The sequence below is a fragment of the Molossus molossus genome, unplaced genomic scaffold (assembly GCF_014108415.1).
Source record: "Molossus molossus isolate mMolMol1 unplaced genomic scaffold, mMolMol1.p scaffold_m16_p_19, whole genome shotgun sequence".
Taxonomy (NCBI): domain Eukaryota; kingdom Metazoa; phylum Chordata; class Mammalia; order Chiroptera; family Molossidae; genus Molossus; species Molossus molossus.
This window is the reverse complement of record NW_023425354.1, coordinates 43,927,146-43,943,681: the sequence shown is the minus strand read 5'-3', so window position 1 is coordinate 43,943,681 and position 16,536 is coordinate 43,927,146. Positions and strand designations below refer to the sequence as shown.

The 16,536-nt window shown below is 41.2% G+C and overlaps 1 protein-coding gene across 1 annotated transcript in view; it reads left to right on the top strand.

Annotated features, from left to right (window-relative positions):
* LOC118633840 (olfactory receptor 1E5-like) overlaps nt 1-16,536 on the top strand; it is a 58,261-nt gene that overhangs the window by 34,606 nt on the left and 7,119 nt on the right. The window lies entirely within an intron of this gene.

The window sequence follows — 16,536 nt, the reverse complement described above, 5'->3', positions numbered from 1 at the left end:
TCAGAATGGGGATCTCAGTGACCTTCTAGGTCACTTTGTTATTCCCAGGTGACCCTGAAGAAGCATCATTTTAAACTTTTAACTGATCCTTCTCTCTTGTTGTTAAACAACTACTTATTATGTGTTATTTTATTGAATTAAAACTCTGCTTTAAAAAATACTGTGTCCTCCTAGGTTAATATTGACTAAAAATCAAACATCTCAACCTATTGACTACCTCTGCTAAACTGGATTTTTCATTGTTGAATACAAATTTGTAACTTATCTCTTCCTAAACAAGTGTTCACAATATCTGTCTCTCAACATTTTCTACTCTGATTTACTTTCATATCTACATTGTTATTCTGATTTGAACTGAACCTAAAGTATACTTTCTATCTTCTTTACTATAATAGCTTAGTTTGTCTTTGCCTGGAGCGAATTTATAGCTGGGGTTCTAAACATTCATCCCTCAGGTGTAAAGAAGGAAGCCAGAGTCTGGTTAACAACTTCGCTTAAAATTTTTTTTCTTTATTGATTTTAGAGAGAGAGGAAGGGAGAGGGAGAGAGATAGAAACATTGATGAGAGAGAACATTGACTGGCCATCTCCTGCATGCCTCCTACTGGGGATTGGGCCCACAACCTGGGCATGTGCCCTGACTGGGAATCAAACTTGTGACCTCTTGGTGCATGGGTTGACACTCAACCACAGCCACACAGGCCAGGCACCTTTTTATATACTTTTTGGTAATGATTTTTAAGATAGAGAGAGGAAGGTGGGGGTGGGGGGTATAGAGAGAGAGGGAGAGAGGGAGAGAAGGAGAGAGAGAAACTGATGTGAGAGCAAAACATGGATTGGCTGCCTCCTGCATGCCTCTTACCAGAAATCGAGCCTGCAACCTGTGCATATGCTCTGACTGGGAATCCAACCAGCAACCTTTAGGTGCATGGGACAATGCCCAACCAACTGAGCCACACTGGCCAGGGCCAGTTTCACTTTGTAAAATGAGTCTTCTTCCTGCTTAGTGTTATGGAATTTATCAACAATTATTACACCTATGATCTTAATCTATTTTTGTGATGAATTCGACTTTTTTTGTGGAATTAATCACTATTTTAAAGATCAAAAAATGTGGAATATAATGACCTGCCAGGGTCCCAGCATGGGTCAGTATTGAGTTTATTTAATATCTCAGTATATCTGAATTTAGGGTTTCTTTCATTCTCTCCATATCAGAAATAAGGGCAGCAGGCATTCATTTTTTAGTCTGAGCTTCACATGTGGCACTGTTGAGGTTTTCAACTTGAGTCCACTTTTTCTTATTTTTCCCACTAGGTGATGGCATCTAAACCCATAATTTTAATCCTCTCTTGTATTCTCCTTACCTCCATATTTTTATCTGCAGTCTAGACCTTTCTCCAGTTCCTAATTTTTATTTTTATCTTCATAGTAGACATCTCCACATATGCTCTATGAGTACTTCAATCTTAACATGCAAAAACTGAACTCATATTTTCTCTAAGTTTGCTCATTTTTACATTTCATTTGTTTTTTTAACTTTATTGAAATACAGCTGATGAAAATTGCACAATTTAATGATTATATCTTTAAAAAAAACATGTTTTTATTGATTTTTTTGGAGAGAGAGGAAGGGAGAGGGAGAAAGAGATAGAAACATCCATGTGAGAGAGAAAGATCTACTGGCTGGGACCTCTCAGTCTATAAGACGACACTCAATCCACTGAGCCACACCAGCCGGGCTAATGTTTATATCTTGATGAGTTTGCGCATATACGTACACCCATGATATTTCACCACAACCAAGATACTAAACTTAGCCCTGGCCAATGTGACTCAGTTGGTTGAGCGTTGTCCTGTGCACTGAAAAATCACCAGTTCGATTCCCGATCAGAGCATATGCCTGGGTTGCTGGCTCGATCCCTGATTGAGTTTTGTGTGGTAGCTGGCTGATCAATGCTTCTCTCTAACATTAATATTTCTCTCTCTTCCTCTCCCTTCCTCTCTCTCTAAAATAAATAAGAACATATTTTATAAAATATACTGAACTTATCCATCATCTTCAATAATTTCCTAGTGTCCTTTGTGTTTTTTTTTTTTCGTTGTTGTTTTTGGTAAGAACACTTAACATGAGGTCTATCTTCAACATATTTTAGAGTTCACAATTCCATATTTTACTTTAGGTTCTATGTTGTATAGCAAATCTTTAGGACTTACTCATTTTACATAGCAGAAACCTTATATCCATTGAAAAAACTCTTATTTTCCCCTTACCCAGCCACCCCCTACTCCTGACAACTACCATGCTATTTTCTCTATAAGTTCAACCATTTTGGATACCTCATACAAGCAGAATTAAACAGTATCCATTCTTGTATAACTGGTTATTTCACTTAACATAATATCCTTGAGGTCATCCATGTTGTGTCAAATGGCAGGATTACCTTCTTTTTTAAGATTGGAATAGTATTTCATTGAATATATCACACTTGCTTTATCCATTTATCTATTGATGGGCCTTTGGATTGTTTCCATATCTTGGCTATTGTGAATAATACTCCAGTGAACAGAGTTTCAAATATCTCTTTAAGATCTGATTTCATATTTTTTGATATATAGTCAGCAGTGTGTACTGGTTCCAATTTCTAAACATCCTCACCAACATTAATTTTTTCTTTTCTTTTTAAAAATAATATCCATCCTAACAAGAATGAGGTAATATTGTGATTTTCATCTGCATTACCTTGATGATTAGTGATGTTGAAAACATTTATTATATTCCTGGGGGTGCATTTGTAGATCTTCTTTGGAGAAATGTCTTTTCAAGTACTTTGCCCATTTTTAATTGGCTTATTTTTTTTAAGTTTTGAGTTCTAGGAAGTTCTGATATATTTTGGATATTAATGCCTTTACAGGATGATGGTTGGAAAATATTTTGTTCCATTCCATAGGATGCCTTTTTTTGTGCTTGTTTCCTTTGCTGTGCAGAAGCTTTAGCTTGATGTAGGGATTATTCCTGCTTAATAATGTTCCATGATCTTTTTAATGTGCTGTTGAATTTTGTTGCCTAATATATATTTTGAGAATTTTGCACCTATTTTCATCAGGCACATTGATCTATAGTTTTCTTTCTTGTAATGTTCTCATCTGACTTTGGAATCAGGGTAATGCTTGCCTTGTTAAGTGAGTTTGGGACTGTTCCCTCCTTTTCAGTGTTTTGGAAGAATTTGAGAAGGATTTGCATTAATTTTTGGTAGAATTAAATGTTTGGTAGAATTCACTAGTGAAACCATCTGATCCTGGTCTTTTCTTTGTTGAGAAGTGTTTGCTGATTCAACCCCCTTCCTTTTTATTGGTTTGTTTAGATTTTCTGTTCCTCATGACTCATTCTCAGTAGGTTGTATGTTTGTAAGAATGTATTCATTTCTTTTAGGTTATCCAATTTGTTGGCATAGAATTGTTTTAATATTTTCGCAAGTTTTTTTTTTTTTTTGTATTTCTGTGATATCAGTTGTAATTTCTCATTTCTTTTTTTTAAACTCATCTTTATTGTTGAATGTATTACAGATGTTTCTCCCTCTTTTCCCATTGACCCCCTCCTCCCCATTCCCACCCCCTGAAGCCTTCCCCACACTATTGCCGTTGTCCATTGGTTATGCATATATGCATAGAAGTTTTTGGTTTATCTCATCCCACCCTCCCTCCCCCTTTCCCTTTGAGGTTCATCAGTCTAACAGCCCATTTATACTTCTTAATTCCTTCATCTTTTTCACCCATCCTCCCAACCCCCACCCATCTGGCAAGCAACAAAAAGTTCTCTGTATCTATGAGTCTGTTTCTGTTCTGCTTGTTCATTTTGTTTGTAGATTCAATTGTTGATAGATATGTATTATTTTTGCCATTTTATTGTTCATATTCTGGTTCTTCTACGCCTTCAACGTTTCATATAATACTGGTTTGGTGGTGATGAATTCCTTTAGCTTTTTCTTATCTGGGAAACTCTTGTTAGGTCCATCGATTCTAAATGATAGCTTTGCAGGATAGAGTAATCTTGGTTGTAGGTCATTGCTTTTCATCACCTGGAATATCTCTTGCCACTCCTTTCTGGTCTGCAAAGTTTCTTTTGAGATATCAGCTGACAGTCTTATGGGAGCTCCTTTGTAGGTAACTAACTCCTTTTCTCTCGCTGCTTTTAAGATTCTCTCTTTGTATTTAACCTTTGGCATTTTTTAAAATATTTTTATTTTTTAAAATCTTTATTGTTAAATGTAGAACTTATTACAGATGTTCCTCATTTTCCCCCATTGACCTCCTCCTCCCCACTCCTGCCCCCCTCCCGCCTTTTCCCACACTATTGTCTATGTCCATTGGTTATGCATATAAGTTCTTTGGTTTATTTCTTCTCACTCCCCCAACCCCTTTCCCTTTGAAATTTGTCAGTCTAGCAATGAATTTGTACTTCTTAATCCCTTCACCTTTTCCACCCATTCTCCCAACCCCCCTCCCATCTGGCAACCAACAAAATGTTCTCTGTATCTATGAGAATGTTTCTGTTCTACCTGTTTGTTTTGTTTGTAGATTCCATTGTTGATAGATATGTATTCATTGCCATTTTGTTTGTTCATATATTTTACCTTTCTCTTCAAAAAGACCCTTCATCATTTCATATAATAACGGTTTGGTGGTGATGAACTCCTTTAACTTTTTTTGTCTCGGAAAGTCTTTATATGGCCATTGATTCTAAATGACAGCTTTGCAGGGTAGAGTAATCTTGGTTGTAAGTTCTTGCTTTTCATCACTCTGAATATTTCTTGCCACTCCCTTCTGGCCTGCAAAGTTTCTTTTGAGAAATCAGCTGACAGCCTTATGGGAACTCCCTTGTAGGTAACTAGCTGCCTTTCTCTTGCTGCTTTTAAGATTCTCTCTTTGGACCTCTTGAGGTTCATCTTGTTTGGGACTCTCTGTGCTTCCTGGACATGTATGTCTGTTTCCTTCTCCAAGTTAGGAAAGTTTTCTGCCATTAGTGTTTCAAACAGGTTTTCAATTTCTTGTTCTTGCTCTTCTCCTTCTGGCACCCCCATGATGCGAATGTTGGCATGCTTGAAGTTGTCCCAGAGGCTCCTTACACTATCCTCCTTTTTTTGGATTCTTTTTTCTTTTTGCTGTTCTGATTGGGCGTTTTTTGCTTTCTTATATTCCAAATCGATGGTTTGCTTCTTGGATTTACATAATCTACTATTGAATCTGTGTAAATTATTCATTATTTCAGTTAATGCCTCCTTCATTTCTGACTGTGCATCCATCATTTCTGACTGGTCCTTTATTATGCTCTTGAGACCCTCATTAAGTTCACTGAGGTTCTCACCAAGTTCATTGAGCATCCTTATAAGCAGTATTTTGAACTCAGCATCTGTTAGGTTGCTTATCTCCATTTCGCTTAGTTCTTTTCTTGGTGTTTTGTTATGTTCTTTTATTTGGGACCTGTTTCTTTGTCTCCTCATTTTGGCTGCCTCTCTGTGTTTGTTTCTGTGTATTACTTAAGACAGGTATGGGGCTATCTGAGACCAGATGCTGCTTGTTTGAAATAATTTAGGAAAAACCTGAAGCAGGATCCAAGACAGGCCAATCTTATGGTTAAGCAAGTGGCAACAGCTTGGGTGGGCCTGAAAGTTGGGTGGGGCCTGGCCTCAGGGAGTCACCAGGGTGGTGCTACCAGTGTGAGCCAGGTTGCTGAAGTCCCAGGTTTGGCGACTGTCTGCCGCCCCACGGAAGTGCTCACGAAAGAAACAAAGGCCTCTGACAGCACGTTTGTCCCGGAGAAAGCCCCCTCTCTAGCCCTCAATCCAGTGCCAAACAGCTCAGTTCTTCCCTGTATGGCTTTGGTGCCCCTCGAGCTGCCTCCCTTCCAAGCTTAGAGGGAGAGAGTCCGATAAATGCGTGCGCAGGCCCTTTAAGGAGCTGCCTGGGGCTCTAGCCACGTCAGCTTCCCTGAGCCTTAGTTCTTGCTGGTTTTTCCAGCCAGAAGTTATGGGGACTTCTCTTCCTGGCACTGGAACCCTGAGCGGGGCACCTGGTGTGGGATGGGGACCCCTCAATCCTCAGGGAGGATCTTCCCAGCCGAGGTATCCTCCTGATTTTTATCTGCCACACGTGGGTGTGGGACCAGCCCCTTGCGCCTCTGACCCTTGCACCTCCGCCCCTTGCACCTCCGCCCCTCCTACTGTCTCGATGTGGCTGCTGGTTTAATTCCGTAGTTGTAGAACTTCCATTCAGCTTGATTTCATGTTTTGAATGATGGTTGTTCTGTAGTTATTTGTAACTTTGATGTGGTTGTGGGAGGACGCGATACCTCATTTACCTACGCCTCCATCTTGACCGGAAGTCCTAACCTTTGGCCTTTTGATGATAATGTGTCTTGCTGTGGACCTCTTTGGGTTCATCTTGTTTGGGACTGTCTGTGCTTCCTGGACTTGTATGTCTGTTTCCGTCACCAAGTTAGGGAAGTTTTCTGTCATTATTGTTTCAAATAGGTTTTCGATTTCTCGTTCTCTCTCTTCTCCTTCTGGCACCCCCAAGATGCGAATGTTGGCATTCTTGAAGTTGTTCCAGAGGCTCCTTACATTATCCTCATTTTTTTGGATTCTTTCTTCTTTTTGCTGTTCTGATTGAGTGTTTTCTGCTTCCTTATATTCCTAATCGATGGTTTGCTTCTTGGCTTTACCTACTCTACTATTGAATCTGTGTAAATTATTCTTTATTTCAGTTAGTGCATCCTTAATTTCTGACTGGTCCTTTTTTTATGTTGTTGATGTTCTAATTAAGTTTCTCGGAGGTCTCCTTAAGTTCCTTGAAGGTCTCACTAACTGCCTTGGATGTCTCACCAAGTTCCCTGAGCAACCTTTTAACCTGTGTTCTGAACTCTGCATCTGTTAGATTGCTTATCTACATTTTGTTTAGTTCTTTTCCTGGAGTTTTGTTCTTTTCTTTCATTTGGGACATGTTTCTTTGTCTCCTCATTTTTTTTATAACTTATTTATTTTTTATTTTGTCTCCTTATTTTGGCTGCTTCCCTGTGATTGTTTCTATGTATTAGGCAGAGTTGCTATGCTTCCTAGGCTTTGTAGGGTGGCCTACTGTTGTAGGTGTTCTGTAGGATCCAGTGACACAGTGTCCCTGATCACCCCAACTGGGCCCTCGTAGTGCACCCATAGTGTGTTCTCTTGTAATTGAGTCTTGATTGCTGTTGGCACATAAATGGGAAGGGTTTACTCAGGCTGATCAGCTGCAAGGTCTGGCTGTGCCCACTAGCCACTACCTTGGAGGATCAGCTGTGTAGGGTCCCACCACACAGAGCAAGACTTACCTCAGCAGGGCTCTGGTACCCACTGAGTCCACTCATTGAGTGTGTCACTTGTGGAGGTGGTTGAGTGGTGGTGTTTCGATGTGGTTTGAAGCTGTCCACTAGGTGTGCTGGCTCTGGGGCAAGGTCAGCCACTGCCTGTGCTCTATCCAAGGCCACCGAGCATAAGCTTTAAAGTGATCTGCTGATGGCTGCTTCTTGTGCTGGGCTTGGAGGTGTTCAGGAAAAGCCAAGTTGTGAACTAATGCTGGCTGCTTTTAGTGCCAGGCCTGGGGCAACTTAATGAGAGGTATGGGGCTCAATGAGACTGGCCCCTCTCAAGCCTTGGTTCCACACCGCTCTTGTGGGCTGATTTGCACAGGTCCCTCTGGATTCCCGGCTTCCCACTGCTCTTGTGGGCTGCTAGGTTACACAGGGCCCTTTGGATCCCTGGCTTCCCACCACTCTTGTGGGTAGCTGTGTGGCACAGGGCCCTATGGAGCCCTAGGTCCCGCCACTGGTGGCTGGGGAATGCTGATGCCCAGTGGGGCTCAGCTCCTGCTCAGACTTTGCTGTAGTTTTTGGGGATGGCTCTCTGCTGCTGGTCTGTGCTTCCGTTGCCTGGAGATAGATGTCTGCTCCCCAGCTTCTGTTGCTGGGGGTATGTCTCAACTCTGATAGGGCTGCTACTGTGGGGGATGGTGCTGGGCTCCCGACTGTTTGCGGTTTTTGCAACCAGCACCCTGACAGCTCTACTACTGTGCACTGGTCTGTATTGACACAGGGTGTCCATTGGCCTGATGGTCCCAGGTGCACTGGTGGGCTCAGGTATCCGATGCTGCTTCTTTGAGAGATTTTAGGAAACTCTGAAGCAGGATCCAAGACAGGCCAATCCTATGGTAAAGCCTTTGGAAACAGCTTGGGTGGGCCGGAAAGTTGCGTGAGGCAGGGCCTCAGGGAATCACCAGGATAGGGCAAATGGTGTGAGCCAAGTTGCTGGAGTCCCAGATATGGAAGCTGTCTGCCTGCCCTGTGCGGGAAGGGCTCATCAAAGGAACAATGGCCTCCACCAGCACGTCTGTCCAGGAGAAAGCTGCCCCTCCAACCCAAGTCCAGAGGCCAAACAGCTAAGTTCTTCCCTGTTCCCTGGTGCCCCTCAAGCTGCCTTCCCTCAGAGCTCAGGGGGAGTGGGTCTGAGTAAGTTTGTGTGCGGGCCCTTTAAGCGGAACTGCTGGGGCTCCAGCAGCCTCAGACTCCCTCTGCCTCAGTTCCCGCTGGTTTTTCCAGCCAGAAGTTATGGGGAATTTTCTTCCTGGCACTGGGACCCTGAGCTGGATGACTGGTTTGGGACAGGGACCCCTCAGTCCTCAGGAAGGGCCTTCCTAGCCAAGGTCCTGATTTTTATCCGCCACATGTGGGTGTGGGAACAGCCCGTCTGCACCTCTGCCCCTCCTACCAGTCTTGGTGTGGCTGCTTCGTTAATTCCGTAGTTGTAGGACTTTCATTCAGCTCAATTTCAGGCAGTTCTGAATTATGGTTGTGTTGTAGTTTTGTTGTAATTTTGATGTGGTTGTGGGAGGAGGCGATACTGCATTTACCTACCCGCCATCTTTCTGGTGTCCTCTCAATCATTTCTAATTTTATTTATTGAATCTTCGGTTTTTCATCGTAGTTAATCTAATTTAAAAATTTGTGATTTCGTTTATCTTTATATTAAAATTTGTTTTCTTTATTAATTTTAGAGAGGAAGGGAGAGGGAGAGAGAGATAGAAACATCGAAGGAGAGCATCGATTGGCTGCCTCCTTCATGCCCCCCACTGGGGATTTGGCCCACAACCTGGGCATGTGCCCTGACCAGAAATCAAACCAGCAACCTCTTGGTGCATGGGTCGACGCTCAACCACTGAACCACACTGGCTGGGCACATTTAAAGTAATTATTGATAGGTATGTACGTATTACCATATTTTTAATAGGTTTTGGTTGCTTTTGTAATTCTCTTTTTAAATTTATTTTTGTTACAGATGTTTCTCCTTTTCCCCTCATTGATACCCTTCTCCCTATCACCCGCCAACCCCGTCCCCAGCTTTGTTGTCTATGTCCATACATGCATATAAGTTATGGGGTTTATCTCTTCCCTTCCCCCCTAACCCCTCTTCTGAGATTGTCAGTCTGTACCCTACTTCTATGACTCTGCGTCTCTTTTGTTCATCAGTTTGTTTAGTTCATTATATTCCAGAAATACGTGAGATTATGTGATATTTGTCTTTCTCTGCTTGGCTTGTTTCACTTAGGATAATACTTTCCAGGTCCTTCCATATTGTCTCAAAGGATAAGAGATCTTTCTTTCTTACAGCTGCATAGTACTCTGTTGTGCATATGTACCACAGCTTTTTTATCCACTTGTCTACTGATGGACCCTTGGGCTGTTTCCAAATCTTAGCTATTGTAAAGTGCTGCTATGAACATAGGGGTATATATATTGTTTCTGATTGGTGTTTCAGGCTTCTTAGGGTATATTCCTAGAAGTGGGATTGTAATTCTTTTTTATTCCTTTCTTCTTCTTATGGTTTCTTCCATTGTGGTTTGCTGATTTTCTTTAGTGTTTTGTTTGGGTTCCTTCTGTTTATTTTGTGTACGTATATTTTGTAGGTTTTGGGTTTGTGGTTACCATGAGGTTCATGTATATCAATCAATCTATATGTATAGTAGTCTATTTTAAACTGATAGGTGTTTAAGTCCAAATTCATTCTAAAAGCATTATATGTTTATTCTCCCTTTTATGCTTTATGTTTTTGATGTCATATTTTAGATTTTTTTTTTTATCCTCACCCTAGGACATTTTTCCCCCTATTTTTTGTTCAGATAGAGTGGGAGGGAGAGAGCGGAAGAGATAGAAACATTGATGTGAAAGGGACACATCGAGTGGCTGCCACCTGCATGACCAACCAGGGTCGGGGACAAACTACAACCAAGGCACGCACCCTTAGTGGGAACTGAACCTGGGTCTCTCTGGACTACAGGTCGATGCTCTAACTGCTGAGCCAAACCGGCCAGGGCTTAGATATTCTTTTGTGTGTATCCCTAACTACTCATTGTAGTTATAGATATTTTTGCTGCTTTTGTCTTTTAACTTTTATGCCAGCTTTTTAAATGGCCAATTCACTGTGTTTATTGTATTTGCCTTTTCCAGTGAGATTTTTTCCCCCATATATTTTCTTATTTCTTGTTATGGCCTTTTTTTTTTCTGCATAAAGAAAACCCTGTAACGTTTTTTGTAAAGATGGTTTAGTGGTGATAAACTCCTTTAGTTTTTGCTTGTCTGGGAATATCTTTATCTGTCCTTCAATTCCTGTAACGTTGCTTGGTAGAGTATTCTAGATTTCTAGATTATAGGTTTCTTTCTTTTAGCACTTTAAATATATCCTGTCATTTCCATCTGGGCTGTAAAAGTTTGGCTGAGAAATCAGCCAATAGCCTATGGGATTGCCTTTGTATGTAACTAGTTTCTTTCCTCTTGCTACCTTCAAGATTAACTTTTGCCGTTTTAATTAAAGTATATCTTAGTGTGGATCTCTTTGGGTTCATCTTATTTGGAACTCTCCATGCTCCCTGAATCTGGATGTATGTTTTTCCCCCAGGTTAGGAATGTTGTCAGTCATTATTTTTTCAAGTAAACTTTGTGCCCTTTTTCTGCCTCTTCTCCTTCTGGGTCCCTATGATATGAATGTTACTGTGCTAGATGTTGTCTCAGAGGCGCCTTAAACTACCCTTATTTTCTTTTTTTTTTTTTTTTATCTAATCTGCTGCTGTCCTTTTAGTGTATTTTTTATTTTAGTTATTGTATTGTTCTGCTATCATGAGATTTTCCTACATTTTCCAACTCTGTTGAAGTTCTCACTGAGTTCCTTTATTCCGTTCACAAGTTTGGTGAGCATTCTTATGACCATTACTTTGAATTCTTTTCAGGAAAATTATTTATCTTGATTCGTTAAGGTTTGTTTCTTCTTACTTCATTTAGAACATATTCCTATGTCTTCTCATTTTGTTTGACTATTTGTGTTTGTTTCTATGAATTAGATGAAATAGCTATCTCTCTCATTCTTGAAAAAGTGACCTTGTGTAGCAATGACCTCTGTGTACGCTGTGTATGTTGGGTGGTCTTGCCAGGCCAGTTGTAGCAAAGATGGGCACATGTGGCACCTGGCGTACTGGCTATCTGGGACTGGAGCTGGCTCCAGGTGCGATGGCCTTGTGCATGTGCATGTATAGGTAGCTGTGCCCTGACTGTCAGGGCCAAGATGGGCTGAGGGCAGTGTGGCCAAGAATGTGCTCTAGAGACCTTGCAGGTCAGCCAGAGCTCCTGGATAGAGCTCTTGCCTGTGCTATCTAGGTGGAGAGAGAATGTAAAGAATGGTGTTCACTGGCACATATCCTGGAGAGCTTCTGCAGTTTCCCAACCTTCTTTATGCATCTCATCTCTTGTTTGTTGTACAGAAGCTGGTCAGTCAGCCATCAGTTGTCTGTCGGGGAATTGCTCTATACGTAGGTGTATATTTAGTGTGTTCATGGGAGAGGGCAAGTTCAGCAACCTCCTATACCACCATCTAGGACCTATCTCAGAATACAATTTACAATAGCACCGAATCATTAAATACTTAGGTATGAATCTTATACAACATATGCAAAGGTTTATATCTTGAAAATAACAAAAGACTGATCTAAAAAAATCATAGACATCCAAAGAAATAGATAGGTAAAACATAAACATGGATTGAAAGACTCATAGTTTGCCCTGGCTGGTTTGGCTCAGCAGTTAGAGCATTAGCCTGCGGACCAAAGAGTTGCAGGTACGATTCTGGTCAAGGGCACATACCTTGGTTATAGTTCAGTCCCCAGCCCTGGTCTGGTCATGGGAGAGGCAACCAATTGATGTGTCTCATGATAATGTCTCTCTCTCTCTCTCTCTCTCTCTCTCTCTCTTCCCCCCTCCCTCCCTTCCTTGCACTCTATCTGAAGATAAACGGAGAAATATCCTTGGGTGAGGATTTAAAAAAAAGACTCAATACTTTAAAGATGTTGACTCTTCTGAAACTGATATAGAGATTCAACACAATTCTGATCAAAATTCTAAAAATATTTTTTCAGGCACATATTGAGATTTTGATTATAAAATGTGTATGTAAAGGTAAAAACTACAATAGCAAATTTGATCTTGGACGTGAAGGACAAAATAGAATGACTAACATTGCCTACTTTTTCTACTCAGTATTAATAAATATAATCAGGAAAGTATTGTATTAGGAAAAATAGAAATACAGATCAGTATAGAGAGCATATAATAGCATGAAGAGCCCAGAAATGTATTCACTCACGTGTCCTCAATTGATTTTTGACAAAACAACAGACAGTTCAGTGGAAAGCAGCCTTTTCAGCTATCAGTGCTTGAAACGTTGGAGTTCTATATGAAAAAAACAAACACCTCAATCTAAAGCTCACATTGTACACCAAAGTATCATGTACCTAAATATTTGTATGAATACAGAGAAAAATTTCCCTAAATAATGTTTCATGGAATTAGGGAGCAGGAATAGAGGAGTATGTAGAGCAGAACTGAGATGAGGTGCTGTTAGGTTGCATCTATTAAGGATGTTTGAAGTCGGTGCAGAATTGGTTACTGCAGCTGAGACTGGATTAAGAGGTGAGACTGAGGAATTGAAAATGGTGCACAAGGAGTGTCTCAAGAGTGCTTCTCCCAGAGGATGTAACAATGGTCTCATTGAATCAAAAGTTCATCCTACCACCTGCACATTTTTCAGTTCTTATGTGAACCAGTAGACAAAGATCAGGGTTGCCATTCTGCCCGGGGTTGTGATATTCCTTACCGAGGGAAAACTAGATGTTCTACACAACTGTATCAGAGAGGACCATGTCGGAAATTCTGAGGAATTATTTTGTTACAACTTAGAATTGTCATGTCTAATAACAATTGTTAGTGAAAACTATAACAACTTAATAAAGGCAAGACCAATGAAAATGCATATTCTCTAGAAATGAAGGTTTGCGTAACATCGCTCTGTGAAGAACCCAATCCAGCTGAGATGATGGCCAAGAAGAACATGGAAGGTATGTAATAGAAGGAGTTATAAATGTCAACCACAGCCTTGTGATCAGATGCAACGTAAGGAAGAGCTGGAGACTAGGAGTAAATCTGACACCTATGTGGAGTAGTAGAGATGATGGTGGTGGCAGGTTTATTAAGGTTTTCCTAAAGAAGTAAGGAGATAGAAGTACCTTAGTGGGATTCAAACTGAATTTTCTTTTTGATCTCAGGTTGAGGATGATTGAAAATGATCTGGGAGAGTTTATCTTTTCTCTTATTCCAGTCTTTTCCATATGCATGCATAAGCTTGGGTCATAGAGATCCGATCCTTGTCAGCTGCAGATGTATCTCTCCCCTAGCGTATGTTTATGGGGAACTGGGTTGTAGTGAGAGATTCTACCACCCCGAGAATCTTTCCAAAATATCTGTTTTCCATGTCACTTTACTCAAAGGACACTGGTTGTTTCTAATTGTAGGTAAAGCCTCCTACACTCCAAAGATATTTTGGGATAGTTACACTCTGCTCCCTGCTAGTTTTTATGGATTCTCCAACTATCTTTCTTGATCTCTGAAAATGTTGGCTCCAACCCCACAAGACTACTGTCCATTCCCTAGACAGTGTTTAAGCATCCATACATGAACTTCTCTTTATTTTTATTTTTTTTAAATCCTCATTTGAGGACATTTTTCCTTTTTTTTTTTTTTTCAGATAGAGCAGGAGGGACAGAGAGGGAGAAACATCAATGTGAAAGGGACACATCGAGTGGCTGCCACCCGCACAACCCAACCAGAGCCGGGACAAACTGCAACTGAAGTACACGCCCTTAGCAGGATCCAAACCCGGGTCTCTCTGGACTGCAGGCCGACGCTCTAACCGCTGAGGAAAATCGGCCAGGGCCATGAACTTCTCTCTATTCCACCTTCCCCCCAGGTATAGTCAGGTGTGATCTGTGAATGTAATCAGTTCTTTGAGACTCTCATAGCACTGTCCTGAGAGGTGCTGGGCAATTACTTTGCCTTTAATGAATTCCTCCAGGATCTAGCCTCCTTTGGGATCCAAGGCTCCTTAGGCCAAGGATGTGCAGAATGGGAGATGTGAGAAGGGATGTTGCAGATATAGGTGATGAATACAGAGGCTGTTACTTCACATGCCTCAGTGAACAAAGGAAAGCAGGATCTCAGGCCAAGCTGCTGGAATCACCCTCAGACAGACTGGCAAAATTAGGCAGAGAATGAATGAGTTGGTCTCTTAGGGTCCTTCTAACTGGAGGGTCTTAATTTCCCAGGGTGTGTGATATTCTGCTGGGGAAATTTCAGGTATGATGACCTTCCTCTTCTCCACCTCTCAGCCTCCCCAGACTTCCCCAAATTCTAGAAATACTTTGATTAATATTCATCAATGCACTATTTTAATTAATATTAGTATTCATAAATATTATCTTTTGTATAAATGTATTCCCACAGATTGTGTAATTCCAATATAACAACAGTTTTTGAGGTGGGCTTTAGTGGAATAGTGCTGAGCCCTTGTTCTATTTTAGAATCACCTGGGAGCTCTAAAAACCTTTGCACTGGCCTCCTCTCAGAGATCATGATTAATTTATCTGAGGACCTCAGTAATCCTTATTTCTAAAAGCATTATATGTACTTGCAACTCATTGTGTGGTCCGTGGACAGTAGCATTGGTATTACCTGAGTGAGAATTTAAAGTAGCTTCTTTCCTACTGGGTTAGAATCAGTGTTTTGCTAGAACTCCTGGGTGATTTGCATGGACATTGGTTTCAGAAGCCCTGCCCTAGGTGTCTTTTACGTGCCCTTCAAGCTGAGAACTACTGACTTAATGGGTGAAGAGATGAAGGCTCATTGCATCATCAGTATAGCATGTTCAAGTTCTGCCTCCTGTTTGTCATCTCCAGTTATACTATTGTCACAAGAGTCAGGTCCCATTAATTTACCTGGGAAACAAAATTCAGAGAATCCAGGTGTATAATTTCCCCTGGGGTTTCCCCCCAGTGTATGGTCAGTGCATCTTGTCAAAGTGTAAAAACTGTTAATGGAGCTGGATCAAAGAACATCAAGGGGTGAAAATCCCAGCACCTGGCCTCAGTGATTTGTTTACTGAAGGAGCTTCCCACATCTCTTAGTGCTTTTCCTCTGCTTTGAGGCACACTAAGGTGTCTTAGGATGCTCCAGAGAAATAGAACCAATGGGAGATTATCTATCTATCTATCTATCTATCTATCTATCTATCTATCTATCTATCCATCTATCAATCTGTCAATCTATCATTTATCTACTTAGTTATTATGTCTCTATTATCATCTTTGTCAGTGACAAAAGTAGTGAATCTGAGGTACCCTGAAATTTTCTATGGGCACCCAATTATACCCACAAATTCTGTGGTAGGGTGTTATATTTAGTGCTAAAGGATTGAGACCAGTGAGTTCTTGTTCTGGGACAATTTAGTAGGAGTAGTGACTATATCTTAAAAGGACTTCTGCTGACTTTAAAGTTGGAGGAATGCATGTCTCAGCCTGAAGCACTATCGATAAATGTTTATGAATCATCAGCACTGTGCCAGGTGCTGGCCTAGCTGCTGTCACGGCGTTTCCTGCGTGGGGTTTACAGTCCAGCAGGGAGGTCAGCTATAAACAAATAATCCCAATGGGACTGAGTGCTGTGGGGACAAGAACAAGGTGCTGTGGAAACATAGCAGTGGGTTCTCACCTGGTCTGGGGAGGGAGAGAATAAGTAGGGGAAAGCCAGGTGAAGGAGCAAAGGGAGTGAGGTGCTGGGCAAGGAAACAACAAGTTTAGAAAGCTGAAGGCAATGCATTGTGACAGATATGTCCTGCATTGCTGGAGAGAGGACCTGAGTGTCACTGTGGAGGCAGATGGAGCTGTGGAGGTAGTAGGCAAGTGTCAGATCATGAAGCACATTTGAAAGGAATTTTTTGAAAGGAATGTATCTTAAGACCAATGAGAATCCATGAAGTCTTGAGGGAGAATGATCTGCTTTTTATTTGAGAATTCTACATTGTCAAAGAAGGACATCAAAGGAAAGGGTATTCAAGCATGGAAGCAGCGGCATGAATTA